Source organism: Callorhinus ursinus, unplaced genomic scaffold (assembly GCF_003265705.2).
Source record: "Callorhinus ursinus isolate GAN/ISIS: 27379988/994484 unplaced genomic scaffold, GSC_fseal_2.0 scaffold13, whole genome shotgun sequence".
NCBI classification, from domain to species: Eukaryota; Metazoa; Chordata; class Mammalia; order Carnivora; family Otariidae; genus Callorhinus; species Callorhinus ursinus.
This window is the reverse complement of record NW_027397075.1, coordinates 13,067,613-13,082,003: the sequence shown is the minus strand read 5'-3', so window position 1 is coordinate 13,082,003 and position 14,391 is coordinate 13,067,613. Positions and strand designations below refer to the sequence as shown.

General features: G+C 44.1%; 1 protein-coding gene across 1 annotated transcript in view; it reads left to right on the top strand.

The window, feature by feature from the left end:
- Positions 1 to 57: 57 nt before the first annotated feature.
- Positions 58 to 14,391, top strand: part of DNASE1 (deoxyribonuclease 1) — a 49,826-nt gene continuing 35,492 nt past the window's right edge. Inside the window, exon 1 of the mRNA XM_073899600.1 lies at positions 58 to 196. The gene's annotated coding sequence lies outside the window, so the exon portion shown is untranslated. The remainder of the gene's footprint in view (positions 197 to 14,391) is intronic.

Genomic DNA, 14,391 nt, shown 5'->3' with positions numbered 1-14,391 from the left:
AGGATAGCGCCCGCGCAGGCGCGGAGCGGCCCGAGACGCCCGCTTCCCGTCGTCCTACGCGGTCCAGGCGCGCGGCTGGGAGCGTTTCCGGACGGCTCGAGGCGGGCGTGGCTCGGCTGAGTGCGGCGCTCGAGGCCCGAGTGGCTTAAGTGTGCGCGGCGTCCCGCGAAGTCTGCTAAGTTGAGTAACAGGCAGGGTAAGTTAAGGGCAACGCCGCAGTATGTAGTCGAAGTTTGGGTCCACCACGGTTCCCACAGGAAATGTTTGCGGAGGCAGGGACGGCCCCTCGGGGCGCACCTGCCCGAGGGAGCGTCTTGGAGACGCGCCGAGCGCGACTGGTCGGGGCCAGAGAACCCCCCGGCCGAGGTGGTAGCGAGCGTACGGAGGCCGGGAGGTCGGGTGGCGGGGCCGCATGAGGGAGCGGCCGCCCGCCCTCGGGGCTGGCTGGTGCGCGCGGTCAAGTGCCGCCGGCGGGGTTCGCCGCGGGCTCCAGTTTGAGGACCTTCTAGCTGCAGGTGGTGCTTGGAGCCCCGGCGCACCTGAGGAAGGATCTGGAGAGGCAAGACTGGAGGCCGGGGGAGCCATTGGGAGAAGGCTGTGATCCACAGGAGAAGTGAGCGTGGCCTGGAGTGGAGGTTGGAGCGGAAAGGATGGAGAAGTACTTAGGTGTTCGCGTTAAGATTTGTAGCTTTCTGGCTTGAGCGTCTGGAGTGGAGTGTGGTTCCATTTACTGAAATAATGAACACAGGAGAAGGAGCAGCTTTGGAAGGACGAGAATACTTTTAGCTGGGTTTGTTTTCAAGACGTAACACCGTAAGATTCACCTCTTTAAAGGGTACAATTCATTGGTTTTTCGTACATTTGCAAGGTTGTTCAGTCCTCACCATGTCATTCCCGAACATTTTGCAAATCCAAATAGAAATCCCTCTATCCAGGAGCAGATACTACCCCTTCTGCCTTCCCATCTCCCCTAGCACCCTGGCCCCAGCAAACGACTGTTCCTGTGGATTTGCCTATTCTGTTCACTTTTTATAAATGCCACTGTGGCCTTTTTTGGTCTGGCTTTTACTTAACACAATGTCTTTAAGGTCCGTTCATGTTGTAGCATGAATTGGTTTTTCTTTTAGTGGCTGAATAATACTCCCTTGTATGGATACTCCACATTCTGTTTATCCGTTGGTGGACTTTTTGGCTATTATGAATAATGCTGCTGTGAACAATGTTGTAGGAGTTGTGTGTTTTTAGTTCTCTTGGGTGTATACTTAAGAATGTAATTGCTGGGTCATACTACCTTTAGTTGCGAGTGTTGAGTTTCAAATGCTAATAGGACTCCCAAGAGCTTTTTCTTTATGGTTTTGGAAACCTAGGTTACTTTGTAATATGGTTTCCAATTGGATTAGTTCAGTGAACAGCACAAGAGTAGTGGCAGTACAGAGGCATGGTTGGAGTGGAGTGTCTCATTTGTACCCGCAGGGTTTTAATTTATAGAGGTGACTGGGTGACAACATAGGCCAATGCCATTGGAAGAATTTGTTATATTTCCAGATAGAAGAGGGTATGCCCCATGCCACATGGGGCCACAGGGAAGGTTTTGATCAAGAGGCAGAGCAGGAGACGGGGAAAACCTAGGTCAGAGCCTTCATTTTTGAGAAAGGTGAGGCAGGCCAGAGGAAACAGTTTAGGCTAGTTTCAATAATTCTGGTGGGCTTTGGGCTATAGCAGTGGTCTCTGGTTGCCTGGTCCCTGGCCCTGGGATGATTTAGGGCTGAGAAGATATTGGTCTGGTCTGTGAGTATTAAAGGAGTTGATTGTGAGAGGAGTGAGAGGCTGCTCCCAAGTAAGTTGATCCCCATCTTTAGGAATTAGCTAGCCCTGGGAAGGGCTGTCTCTCCCCACCAGCAAGGTTTTTAAGATGTCAGAACATGGTAAGACACAAAATTTTAAAAAAGTGATTAATATACATGACTGGGTTGATATGAAGGCCAGCTGTAAAGGTGGTGCTGATTTTTGTCTAGTTGTATTGGAAATGTGGGGCCTGAGCCCAGTTTAGGACTCAGATCTCTTAGAGGCCCCGGGGAAGAAAACCCTCCCCTGTGGGAGAAAAAAAAATCTGGCCATATTATTCTCTTAAGGAAAATTAGTTAGTCGAAGTGTATTTTAGAGAAGGAAGTGTTCTTTAGAAGACTTAGATTCTCAACTGAATTACCTGTGGAATATGTTAACCTGGAAATGCTTGGATACCACTCTTTGATCTGCTGAATAAATCTTGGGCAACCCTAACAACCTGTATCTTTTGAAAGTTTCGCAGGTGATTCTAATGATCTTTAGATTAGATACTGATGATCACTATATTTAATTGATACCTACTGATCCAATCTTATAGGCTAAGTGTAAAAGAGATGCCAAAAGCTGGATGAGAGGTTATTGGGATTTAGAGTTAGATATAGTTTCTCTCTTCAAGGAACAAAGTTCTGGGGCAACTTTCTCTTTGGCCCGGGGTGAACCATGGGAGCTGCCTTGACCTGGACCCTATTGTGACTTCTCTCCAGCAGAAGCTCTGAGGTTCACACTGTTCCACTGGAACTGGGCAGAAGTAGCCTGTGACGAAGCTGAGCGACGTGTCCAGAGACAATGTTATTACGTCCATGTTACTTCATTGGGAATACCACATGTTAACTGCCAGCCTTTGTAGCAGAACTGCACTGCTAAAACACTAAAACCAGGGACATGAAGGAACATTTAATATATTAAAAGGTTATGTTTAATAAACCTTACAGAGTTTATCAGAAAGAGAAAATGGTTGCAGAAGTGTATGGAAAATTTTAGACACAGTGTAAGGAGTGTTACTCCAAGTAGAGGCTCTGTTTTCAAAGCCCTTAGGAGTAGATCATTTTTGGGTCCAGGGGAAATAGGCAAAAGTTGAATATGCTGATTATCACTTGCTTACTCTCCTGAAATGTTTCCTTTTTGGAAACTGGGCATCTTTCACTGAGTTAAGGTTTTAAACAGTTCCATGGAAGAAGTGAAAGGCCCTTGTCCCAAGTCTGTGGTTTGGTTATAAATCACAAAACCAAAACCTGCCCAGCTCCCTCTCATTTATCTTGGCAGGAGTTGGGGAGAGAGCAGATTGAACAAAGGAGAATTGTCTGTCTCCTCAGTTCTTTGGTCACATAAACTTTTATTTATTCTTGTATAACCCTGTTTCCTACACTGCTAAAATTGCTGAAATCAGATGGAAGGACTTTTTTACATTTCAGAGTGTACAGAAGTCATTCTGGGTTATGTTGCGTTTCTCCCAGTCTACCACTGCTACCTTTTGTGTGATGTAGTTCTATTAATTTTGTTAGGTGAGTTTAAGGGGAGATTCCATGCAGATGTACGCCCTCAACTGCAAAATAGTATTTTCTCCAATAAAGTTGATAATGGCATTTGTAATTTTGCTGTTAAGATTAAGTCATCTTCCACTTAATATTAAGATGGCAGTACTCCCCCAAGTAGTCTGTAGATTCAGTGTAATCCTTGTCAAAATCCCAATAGCCCTTATTTTTTTGCAGAAATGGAAAAACTGATCTCAAAATTCATGTGGAATTGCAAGGAACCCTAAATAGCCAAAACAATCTTGAAGAAGAACAAGGTTGGAAGATGCATACTTCTGATTTCAAAACTTACTATAAAGCTACAGTAATCAAGACTGCCTACTGGCCTAAGACTAGACATATATGTATCAGTGGAATAGAGAGTCCAGAAATGAACCTACACATTCATGGGCAATTGGTTATTGACAAGAATGCCAAGGGGCACCTGTGTGGTTCAGTCGGTTAAGCGTCTGACTTCAGCTCATGTCATGATCTCAGAGTTGTGGGATCAAGCCCCATATCAGGCTCCCTGCTCAGCAGGGAGTCTGCTTGTCCCTCTCCCTCTGCCCCTCCCCCTGCTCGTGCACGCTTTCTCTCAAATAATCTTAAAAAAATAATAATAATGCCAAGATCATTCCTTGGGGAAAGAAGAATCTTTTGAATGAATGGTTCTGGGACAACAGAATATCCAAATGCAAAAAAATGAAGTTGGGCCCTTTAGATCATATACAAAAGCTAATTCAAAATGGGTTAAAGACCTAAATGGGAGAACAAAACCATAAAACTTTTAGGAGAAAACAAATCATGACCTTGATTTGACCCTGGATTCTAGAGATGACAACAAAAAGCACAAGCAAGGAACAAAAGACAAAAATAGAAGAATTGGACTTAATAAAAATGTAAAATGTTTGTGCATCAAGGACCCTATCAAGGGATGGGGAGGACAACCCACAGAGTGGGAGAGAGCATTTGAAGGTCGTATCTGATAAGGGTCTAATATCCACAATGTATAAAGAACTCTTGGGCGCCTGGGTGGCTCAGTCGGTTAAGCCACTGCCTTCAGCTCAGGTCATGATCCTGGAGTCCCGGGATCGAGTCCCACATCGGGCTCCCTGCTCGGCAGGGAGTCTGCTTCTCCCTCTGACCCTCCCCTCTCTCATGTTCTCTCTCTCTATCTCATTCTCTCTCTCAAATAAATAAATAAATCTTTAAAAAAAAAAAAAGAACTCTTAAACTCCGCAACAAAAAGATAATACCCACTTTGAAAATGGGCAAAGGACTTGAATAGACATTTCTCCAAAGGAGATACGAATGGCCAACAAGCACATGAAAAGATGCTCAGCATCATCAGTCATTAGAGAAGCGCAAATCAAAACCACTGTGAGATACCACTTCACGTCCCATAGGACAGCTTGGAAAAGAAAATTCAAAAATCTCAGAAAATAAGTGTTGGAAAGGATGTGGAGAAATCAGAAATCTCATACATTGCTAGAGGTCCATAATGGTGCAGTTGCTGTGGAAAAAGTTTGGTGGTCCCTCAGTAGGTTAAACATAGAATTACCGAATGACTTGGTAATTCTGTTCCTTGGTATTTGCCCAAAAGAATTGAAAAAAAAAAAGTTGTTGGGCACCTCGGTGGCTCAGATGGTTAAGCGTCTGCCTTCAGCTCAGGTCATGATCCCAGAGTCCTGGGATCGGGTCCCGCATCAGGCTCCCTGCTCCTTGGAAGCCTGCTTCTCCCTCTGCCTCTCTCTCTCTCTCTGTGTGTCTCTCATGAATAAATAAATAAAATCTTACAAAAAAAAAAGTTGTTTAAACAAAAACTTGGACGACTCCTGATAGCCAAATGATAGAAACAACCCAAATGCCCATCAGTAGATGAGTGGATAAACAAAACATGGCATAGACATGTATATCCAGTGGAATACATGTTACAATGTGTGTTTGCTTATTTTTAATGATTATATTAACGGTATAATTAACCTTTGGTTATATATGGTGTACATATACACCATATAAATGGTATAGCCTTTTATTTTTTAAAAGTTGGCCAGTTCTTTGATGCAGCCAGAATCGTTTCTCAGTTCTTAGGGGAAAACACTCAAGACTGAAAGCTGGTTCTTCACTTTAAACGATTTTTTTTTTAAAGATTTTATTTATCAGAGAGAGTGAGTGAGCACAAGCAGGGGGAGTGGCAGGCAGAGGGAGAAGCAGGCTCCCCGCTGAGAAAGGAGCAGGATGTGGGGCTCGTTCCCAGGACCCTGGGATCATGACCTGAGCCAAAGGCAAACACTTAACCGACTGAGCCACCCAGGGGTCCCTCACTTTAAACAATTTATTGTGAAACATTGTATACCATAAGGACATAAGTAGTGTAAAGAATATTGATAAACAGAATACTGACAAACACAAGTGTATCTACCGTCCAGCCTAAGAAATAGAGCATTATTTTCAGTATTTTAAAAAAATATTTAAGTAATCTCTACACCCCATGCAGGGCTTGAACTCATGATCCCGAGATCAAGAGTCACATGCTTTACTAACTGAGATAGCCAGGAGCTGTTATCTTCTGTATTTGTAAATTCCCAGTAAATTCCCTTTACTGTTACACTTAATATTTCATTGAGTCAGCAGATTGGTTATAAGTATAAGGAAAATTCGTAAGAGTGGCTTTCAGCAAATTTACATGTCATACTTACCATGTGTCGTATTCATTTGCCCATATCATTTATCACATCATTTAGTTACGTTCATGTAACTAGGTAAAAACATATCAAGATTGAAAAGCTCCGTATAGTTAGTAAAGTTTTTTTTTTTTTTTTTTTTTTTAAGATTTATTTGCTTGAGAGAGCGCGTGCACACGGATCAGGGGTTGGGGGTGCGGGCAGAGGGAGAGAGAATCCCAAGCAAACTCTCCACTGAGTGTGGAGCCGGATGGGGCTCAATCTTCCGACCCCGAAATCACCACCTTAGCTGAAACTGAGTCCGACGCTTACCAAACTGGGCCACCCAGGTGCCCCCTTAGTAAAGGAAACTTTACTAATTTGGAATCTGAACTTGGCCCTGAATAAATACTGAGTTTTACCTCTAGAAAGAAAAGAACATTTATGAGTTAATGTCCTAGGCACCTTCTTTGGCCTTTTCCATCCATTATCTCCCTTAATCTTCTGAAAAACTGTATGAGATAAATATTATTGTACTTATAAATGAGGAAATTGGCTCATGGTAAATAATTTGCCCAAGGTCACGAAGCTAACAAAGCAGATCCAGGACTCAGCCCAGATGTGTCTAAATGCAAACTGACCACCTCACCAAATTATCTTCCTTCCCCAAATCCCAGGGAACCTGGAGTTTACATTTGGGGGATTGGTTACTATTACATCTTTTCTCTAACCTTGATAGGAACTTCTAGTCCATTGACCCCATTGCCTTTCTTCTCCACATTTTTATGCATCTTGTGGGCCGTTATGCCTAGTATATTCTTACCAGTACCCTGCCTTAGTCCCCTTAGTTTTAGTCTTGTACATTGAAAAAATCAGTATGCCTTTTAAATCTCTTAATCTACATGTTTCTCCTCAATCCCTTTATTTTCCTTATATCTTCTGAAGGACATTGGCAGGTTGATTTGTAGAGTTTTTCAGGTTGGATTTTGCTTATTATATTTGCATTACAGTTTGACATGTTCCTCTGCACTCTGTAATTCTTGTAAATTTATAAGCTGGACCCAAGAGACTATCAGGCTAGGATTTAATCCTTTGGCAAGATTATAGATAGTGTCTTATCACATATCGGGAGGCATATAATGTCTGGGTGTTGGCTTTTTAAAAAAGAATAGCCGTCGATGCTCAGTGGCTAGATCTATTACTTCTTTGGAGATTGCATGATAAGTGATATTCTAATTATAATTTTGTTTTCATATATTAGCTGGAATCATTTCATAAGGACAGACTCCCCCTTATGTACTGGTTGGTAAATCTTTGATTCCTTTATCTAGTTTTCAAAGGAATGAATTGGTTCTCTTTCATCCTCAGAAGGTGACCACTTAGTTTTCTTTTCTTTTTTTTTTAAGAATATTTATTTATTTTTGTATGAGAGAGAGCAAGTGAACACATAAGTGGGGGGAGGAGTAGAGGGAGAACCAGACTCCCCACTGAGCATGGAGTCCGATGTGTGGGACTCAGTCCCAGGACCCTGGGATCATGATCTGAGCCAAAGGCAGATGCTTAACTGACTGAGCCACCCAGCTGCCCAAGTTATTTTTAATATATTATCAGGGCGCCTGGGTGGTGCAGTCCGGTTGAGCCTCCGACCCTTGATATCAGCTTGGGTGGTGATCTCGGGGTGGTGGAATTGGACCTGTATCAGGCTCCACACTCGGCGGGGAGTCTGCTTGTCTCTCTCTCTCTGCCCTTCCCCCCCGTGTGTGAGCGTTTTTTTCTCTCTCAAATAAATCTTGAAAATAAAATATCATCAACTCATGGATTTTAATTATTCGATGGGTTTCAATTCTTTGAAGTTACTGTTCTTATTGAAGCCCAATTAATCCCATCTTTGGTCAATGAGAGCCTCTAACTTGGCTCCTGAGTCCTTTCGACACAGTCCTAGCAGTCATTGAGTTTGCTTGATAACTGGTGTAGGGGAAGCAAAATTTCTACCTCTACCCTCTTAGGGTTCTATTGGCTGGGCCTGAGAATTAAATTGACATAAGACAAATTAGGAGAAAGGCATATACATTTTTGTAATACAAGTTTTATTTTACTTTATTTTAAAAATTTTACTTATTAGATTGTGGGCATGTGGGGGGGGAGGGGCAGAGGAAGCAGACTCCCCGCTGAGCAGGGAGCTGGACATGGGGCTCCATCCCAGGGCCCTGAGATCATGACCTGAGCCAAAGCAGTTGCTTAACTGAGCCACCCAGGCACCCTGTAACACAAATTTTAAATGACACAGGAGCCTTCATGAGGAATGAAAAGCCAAAGAAATGATGAAACTTACTTGCTTTTGTATTGGGTTGAATGAAGAGGCAGTTGTGAAAAAGTGACTAAAGTGTATGGTGAGGAAGATAAGGAACATAATTATTTTTAACAAAGTCTGTTATAGAACTCTCTGTCTCAACTTTATCCTTGATAAGAATGTTACTCTCCGGGCGCCTGGATGGTTCAGTCGTTGGGCGTCTGCCTTCGGCTTGGGTCATGATCTCGGTCCTGGGATCGAGTCCCACTTCAGGCTCCCTGCTCAGCGGGAAGACTGCTTCTCCCTCTCCCACTCCCCCTGCTTGTGTTCCCTCTCTCGCTGTGTCTCTCTCTGTCAAATAAATAAAAATCTTAAAAAAAAGGGGGGGGGACTTCATTTAAAAAAAAAAAAAAAGTTACTCTCCTGATACTGAGAGGACTTCTCTTATATGGGAATTACATCTGCTTTTAAGAAAAAGAAGGTAGGTCGGAGTGTTTTTCTTACATTTGCTGTTTTCAGGTGCCTTTAATTCAAAATAGTCAATATGCCAAAGCAGCTTATTTTGGGGTGGCATGTTCTGAACTCCTCCATTGGTATGTCAGGATGTTTCAGGCACATTTCCTGCACCCAGACGTGGAATCAGCTTTTTCTCCAGGAAACCTGGGTTTCTTTTAGTTGGAAATGGTGTTTCAGAATCACAGCCTTGGTACTAGGAATGCTCTTTGGTACCAGTTTGGCCATTGTTTCCAGCCTTGTCAGGGATCAGAGCTAGGAAGTATATCTATTTCAGAGAAAATATTGTGAGTTCCTGCTTTTTCTGTTTTTTTAAAAGGTCTTATTTATTTGAGAGCGAGCGAGCTGAAGAGAGAATCTGAAGCCGACTCCACACTGAGCCCAGAGCCTGACATGGGGTTCCATCTCACAACCCACGAGATCATCACCTAAGCCAAAACCAGGAGTTGGATGCCCAACCAGCTGCGCCACCCAGGAGCCCCCCTGTTATTTCTGTTTAAGTTCAAGACTATAGGTTTTGTGGGTTTTTTAAAGATTTAATTTATTTATTTGAGAGAGAGCATGCATGCCCGAGTGAGGGGGAGGGACAGAGGGAGAGGGACAAGCAGACGACCTGCTGAGCAGGGGGCCTGCCCTAGGGCTGGGATCATGACCTGAGCCACCCAGGCGCCCCTGGAGAACATTGTCATTAAAACCTCTTTTAGGGTAGATCTTCAGCTACGTTTTTGCATTTCCTATATAATGTAATAGTCTTTTGAGCCTTTCTAAACTTTACTGAGACATCTAGCAGTTTCCTCCACCAGCTGGTAATGGAGTTCCCTCTCTACATTTAGATCCTCTAATACTAATCCTTCACCCTCCAGAGTGAAATCTGATTCTCTTGACCCGGTCTGCTCATGGGATTCTTATCAGTACTTTACATTCACCTCAGTTAAATACTGTTTTGACCTTTCCCAAAAATACATTTGGCTTTTCTGTTATGGAACAGAAGTGATTAATGCTTTTGTTTCCCTAACTGCATGTCTTATGGGAGAGTAGAACTTGATTTGTACAGAACCTAGCATCATCCACAGTTTGTTGTCTCGTAAATACTTGGGATGATGATATGGAGTGATGCGGGGGAGGGTGGCAGCAGGAGAGAGAATGGTTATCCAGTGACCTGCTGCTGCCCCTTTGTGAATGTCATGAGTGGCTGTGCGCCTGGGCTGGCTGGGAGTGGGCCCAAGGTAGTTCCAGTCCTTAGTTCTACCCTCAGTCTGTGTAGGTGGCACTTAGGTGTGTGTTTCTTTTCTGCTATTATACACAACACTGCAGTGAACATGCTTACCCCTGCCTCCTTGCTCACGTGGGCCAGTGGAATTGTCACCCCTCATGGGCTCTTGCCCACTTGCTCAGAGAGCAGAGCGGGAGGACCCAGGAGGCTCTTGGGCTTCTAGCCTTACTTCTTGAAAGGGACCTGGTGGTGCATGAGATACATTCAAGAGTGGAAGAGTGAGAGCACTGTCCTGCTGAGGGGCTGATTATCCCTGGTGAGCATAACTGAACTAACTCAGGGCCTATTGATGCAGCTTATTTGAATTTGGAGAGAGTTCAGTGTTCTCAACTCCCCATACCTTCTGAGACCCAGACGTAGAGATCAGGAATCTCCTCTGTTGCTTCCCTCCGTCCCTGCCAACCCAGGGCAATTGGACCCTCCTGTGAAGAAATGTCATATCTCCCAGTAGCCCCATATCCTGAAGTGCTGAAATGAGTTTTCACCATTGATGTGTTCTGTAACACATCTGATGTGTGCCCCCAGAGGGGTCTGGAGCTGTGGTCCAAAGGGTCATCTGCCATTGAGGGGTACAGCTAAGTGTCCCTTCTAAGATTGTACAGCAGGTGGTTGTGACTATTTTTGTGACACCTCTTGGGCTAAGCAAGGTCCCTATTAAGTGTAACACAGAAAGGGAAAGAGTAGACGAGAAGGAAAACAAGGGAGCCCCCAAAAGAGGGGTGATTTAGGAGTCATCAAGTGCCATTGTCCATGATGGCTTCAGCTATCCCTCAGTGGTCCCTGGGCCACAGGAAGCAATCCTGGATGTGGTACTCTTCACCTGAAACTCCTGCTCTCAACATTTGCTCCATTAAATGGCAGTAAGGGCAAACATGCCCTGTAGCGGAACATGCCAGGTGAGGAGCTGTCAGGCTAATCACAGTGCTCTTTGATCAAAGAAGGCTCTTCCACCAAAGCTGTCACTTTGGTTTGGCCAAGTCTCCTGTGTGTGCTCAGAGAGTCCCCAGCTGTCCCTTAGGCACACAGAACAGGGTAGGGGGTAAATGAATAGTCAGAAATGTTTAGGATATTTGCCAGCTATGTTTAGTTCTTTCATTGAAAACATTTTTTGTAACAAGTGGTTTAAAGAAGGGAAGGTGTTTTTTGTGTTTGTTCAGGCCAGCATGTATTCAGCAACCCCTATGTTTGTGAAAAGATTGAGTGATCTGGCGTATGGAAGAATTAAAAACAAAGCAGGTTTCAACGCAACATATTTTAAGAAAAAAGGAAAAGAAGAAGATAACAGGAGAGGAAGAAAAGGGGAGTATGTCAGAGGGGGAGACGAACCATGAGAGATGATGGACTCTGAAAAACTGAGGGTTCTAGAGGGTAGGGGGGTGGGGGGATGGGTTAGCCTGGTGATGGGTATTGAGGAGGGCACGTTTTGCATGGTGCACTGGGTGTTATGAACAAACAATGAATCATGGAACACTGCATCAAAAACTAATGATGTAATATATGGTGATTAACATAACAATAAAAAAACGAAAAAAAAAACAAAGCAGGTTTTATGTTGAATTTTTGCTCTTTGTACTTTATGATAAGCTTGTGCAGAACTATTTAGTGTAGAAATCAGCTGAAGTTAGCTAGATATGTTCTTCCTCAGGCCAGCCATTTTCCGTAGATCCCTTAAAGGAGGCTTTAACTCAATCTCCCAATAAATGTGATCTTTATTTTTTTTGTATATGTTTTTTATTTTTTTTAAAGATTTTATTTATTTGACAGAGAAATAGTGAAAGAGGGAACACAAGCAGAGGGAGTGGGAGAGGGAGAAGCAGGCTTCCCGTGGAGCAGGGAGTCCGATGCGGGGCTTGATTCCAGGACGCTGGGATCATGACCTGAGCCGAAGGCAGACGCTTAATGACTGAGCCACTCAGGCACCCTTTTTTTTTTTTTTATATATTTTTAAAGGTTTTATTTATTTATTTGACAGAGACACAGTGAGAGAGGGAACACAAGCAGGGGGAGTGGGAGTGGGAGAGGGAGAAGCAGGCTTCCCGCTGAGCAGGGAACCTGATTGGGGGCTCTATCCCAGGACCCTGGGATCATGACCTGAGCCAAAGGCAGATGCATAACGACTGAGCCACCCAGGCACTCCTAAATGTGATTTTTAATATCAGTACTACCATAGACCTACTTACATGAGGTAGTTGAATCTTACCAACAATACAAGTATTACACCATATTGTAGTATGATCACAGTATATTTCAGTTTCATTACAGAACAGATGAGTATGAATTACAGAGGTGTTTGCTTTGTCTTCCAAACAGAATTGACCCTTGTCTGTATGCCAGATATTATCCTGAGCAGGCATCATTATAACTGACCATGACTCGGTTATTCTGGATTCTAAGTTAATTGGGAACAAAACAAGCTATCCCATCTCAGCTCATTGGCTTGTACTGAGACTGGTCTCCGTTGTGTGTTATATAACGGGGCTCACCTCTCTCTACAGGGAGGATCCAAGTGCTATGTAGAATATTTCTTAGACCTGCTAGCTATACTACGGGTTACATCTTATTCTGACCTGTTCTGGGATGAGGGCGGTCACAACGCATCGGTGTAAATTACAAGTGCCCCTAGGCGGGAGCACAGTACAGTGTTCCTCACTGAAAGTGAATTCAGCTTGTCCCATGCCTAGATTGGCGCTTACCTCCCCTAAGGCCTATTTCTGTCTTGTGGGCCTGTGTTGTTTAGTTCAACAGGCATGTTGTTGCTACTGTATACCAGTGGCCTGAGTGCAGTTAGGGTCCATAAATCTCTCTATAAACTAATCCTATTGAATTCTAGCTCCATTGAAGGAATAGTTTCTGAAGTCAGTGTTTGACATTTCTTCTCACCCCAAGACAGCTCCTCCCATGTGTTATTTCCCTGTTCTCTCCTGTGAACTAGCTGGCCTATGGCTTAGCCTGTATCTTGAGTCTCCTCCCAGCTGCCTTTTATCACAATCTCCGCCGTTCTCGAGATCCTCTTGGGGCTTCAACATCTTCACCCTCTGATGTAAATGAAGTCAGTTCCTGAGGAGCAGTTTAGGAGCTGATGCTTTCTGGCCTGTTTCTATACTAGGTAAAATTCTCTAAGCCAGAACTGTGGAGATGGGTAGGCCAGTGGTAAGCTTTTCTCTGAGTGACACCCCATTCTCAGTGCTGGGCTGGCGGGGGAGGGGAGGCAGCAACCTGAGGTACACTCAGCTTCTCCTGGCATGGATCTACCACATCACAAGCTGAGACAAAGGTGATCAGGATCCCCAGTCCACTCAGATCATCCTGCCCAAGATAGAGCCTCCCTTCCATGAGTTAGGGGCTGGACAAAAGAAGGGAGTCCCCTCTATTTACTGCATTCGCCTGAGACTTAGCTTCAGGAACAGGCTGCTGAGGGCCAAGTAAAACTCTGAGGTCCTGCTCTTCCAGGGAAGAGAGCCCTCTGTCTGGGTGCTGTCTTCTTGATGGCAGTAGTCTGGAGAGGGAGCGGAGTCTCCACTTGCTGCTGAACTGGGTTAGGGGAGGAAGGGAGCAGTCTTGGTTCAGATACCTCAGACTCATGCCTTTCTTATCAAATTTTGAATTTCCTTGGATGTTCTTTTTCCTTTTTTAAGATTTTATTTATTTATTTGACAGAGTGAGGGCAGGAATACAAGCAGGGGGAGTGGGAGAGGGAGAAGCAGGCTTTCTGCAGAGCAGGAAGCCCGATGCGGGACTCGATCCCAGGACCCTGATCATGACCTGAGCCAAAGGCAGATGCTTAATGACTGAGCCACCCAGGCGCCCCTCCGTGGATGTTCTTATTTGCTGTTCACCTTTAGGACCATTTCCAGACACTTTAGAGAGTTGTGTTTTATGGCTTTCATCAGTTTTACTGGGGAGCAGGTCAGCATAACTCTTCATGTTGTCATGCCAGAAGTCAGTCTTATCCTCATTTTAGTTTTGAAAAACTAATAGACTGTATTTTTTAGAACGGATTTAAGTTTATTGAGAAATTGACCTAAAAGCACAGTTTCCATATACCCCCTTCCTCTCCCCCACCACATTTTCCTCTAATTTTGATATCCCACAAGGGTGTGCTACTACATTTATTAGAGTTGATGAGCCAATATTGATGCATTATTATTAACTAAAGTCCAAGGGGCGCCTGGCTGGCTCAGCTGCTAGAGCGGGTGACTCCTGGTCTCGGGGTTATGAGTTTGAGCCCCATGTTAGGTGTAGAGTTGCTTAAAAATAAAATGTTAAAAAAAAAATAAAAGTCGGGCGCCTGGGTGG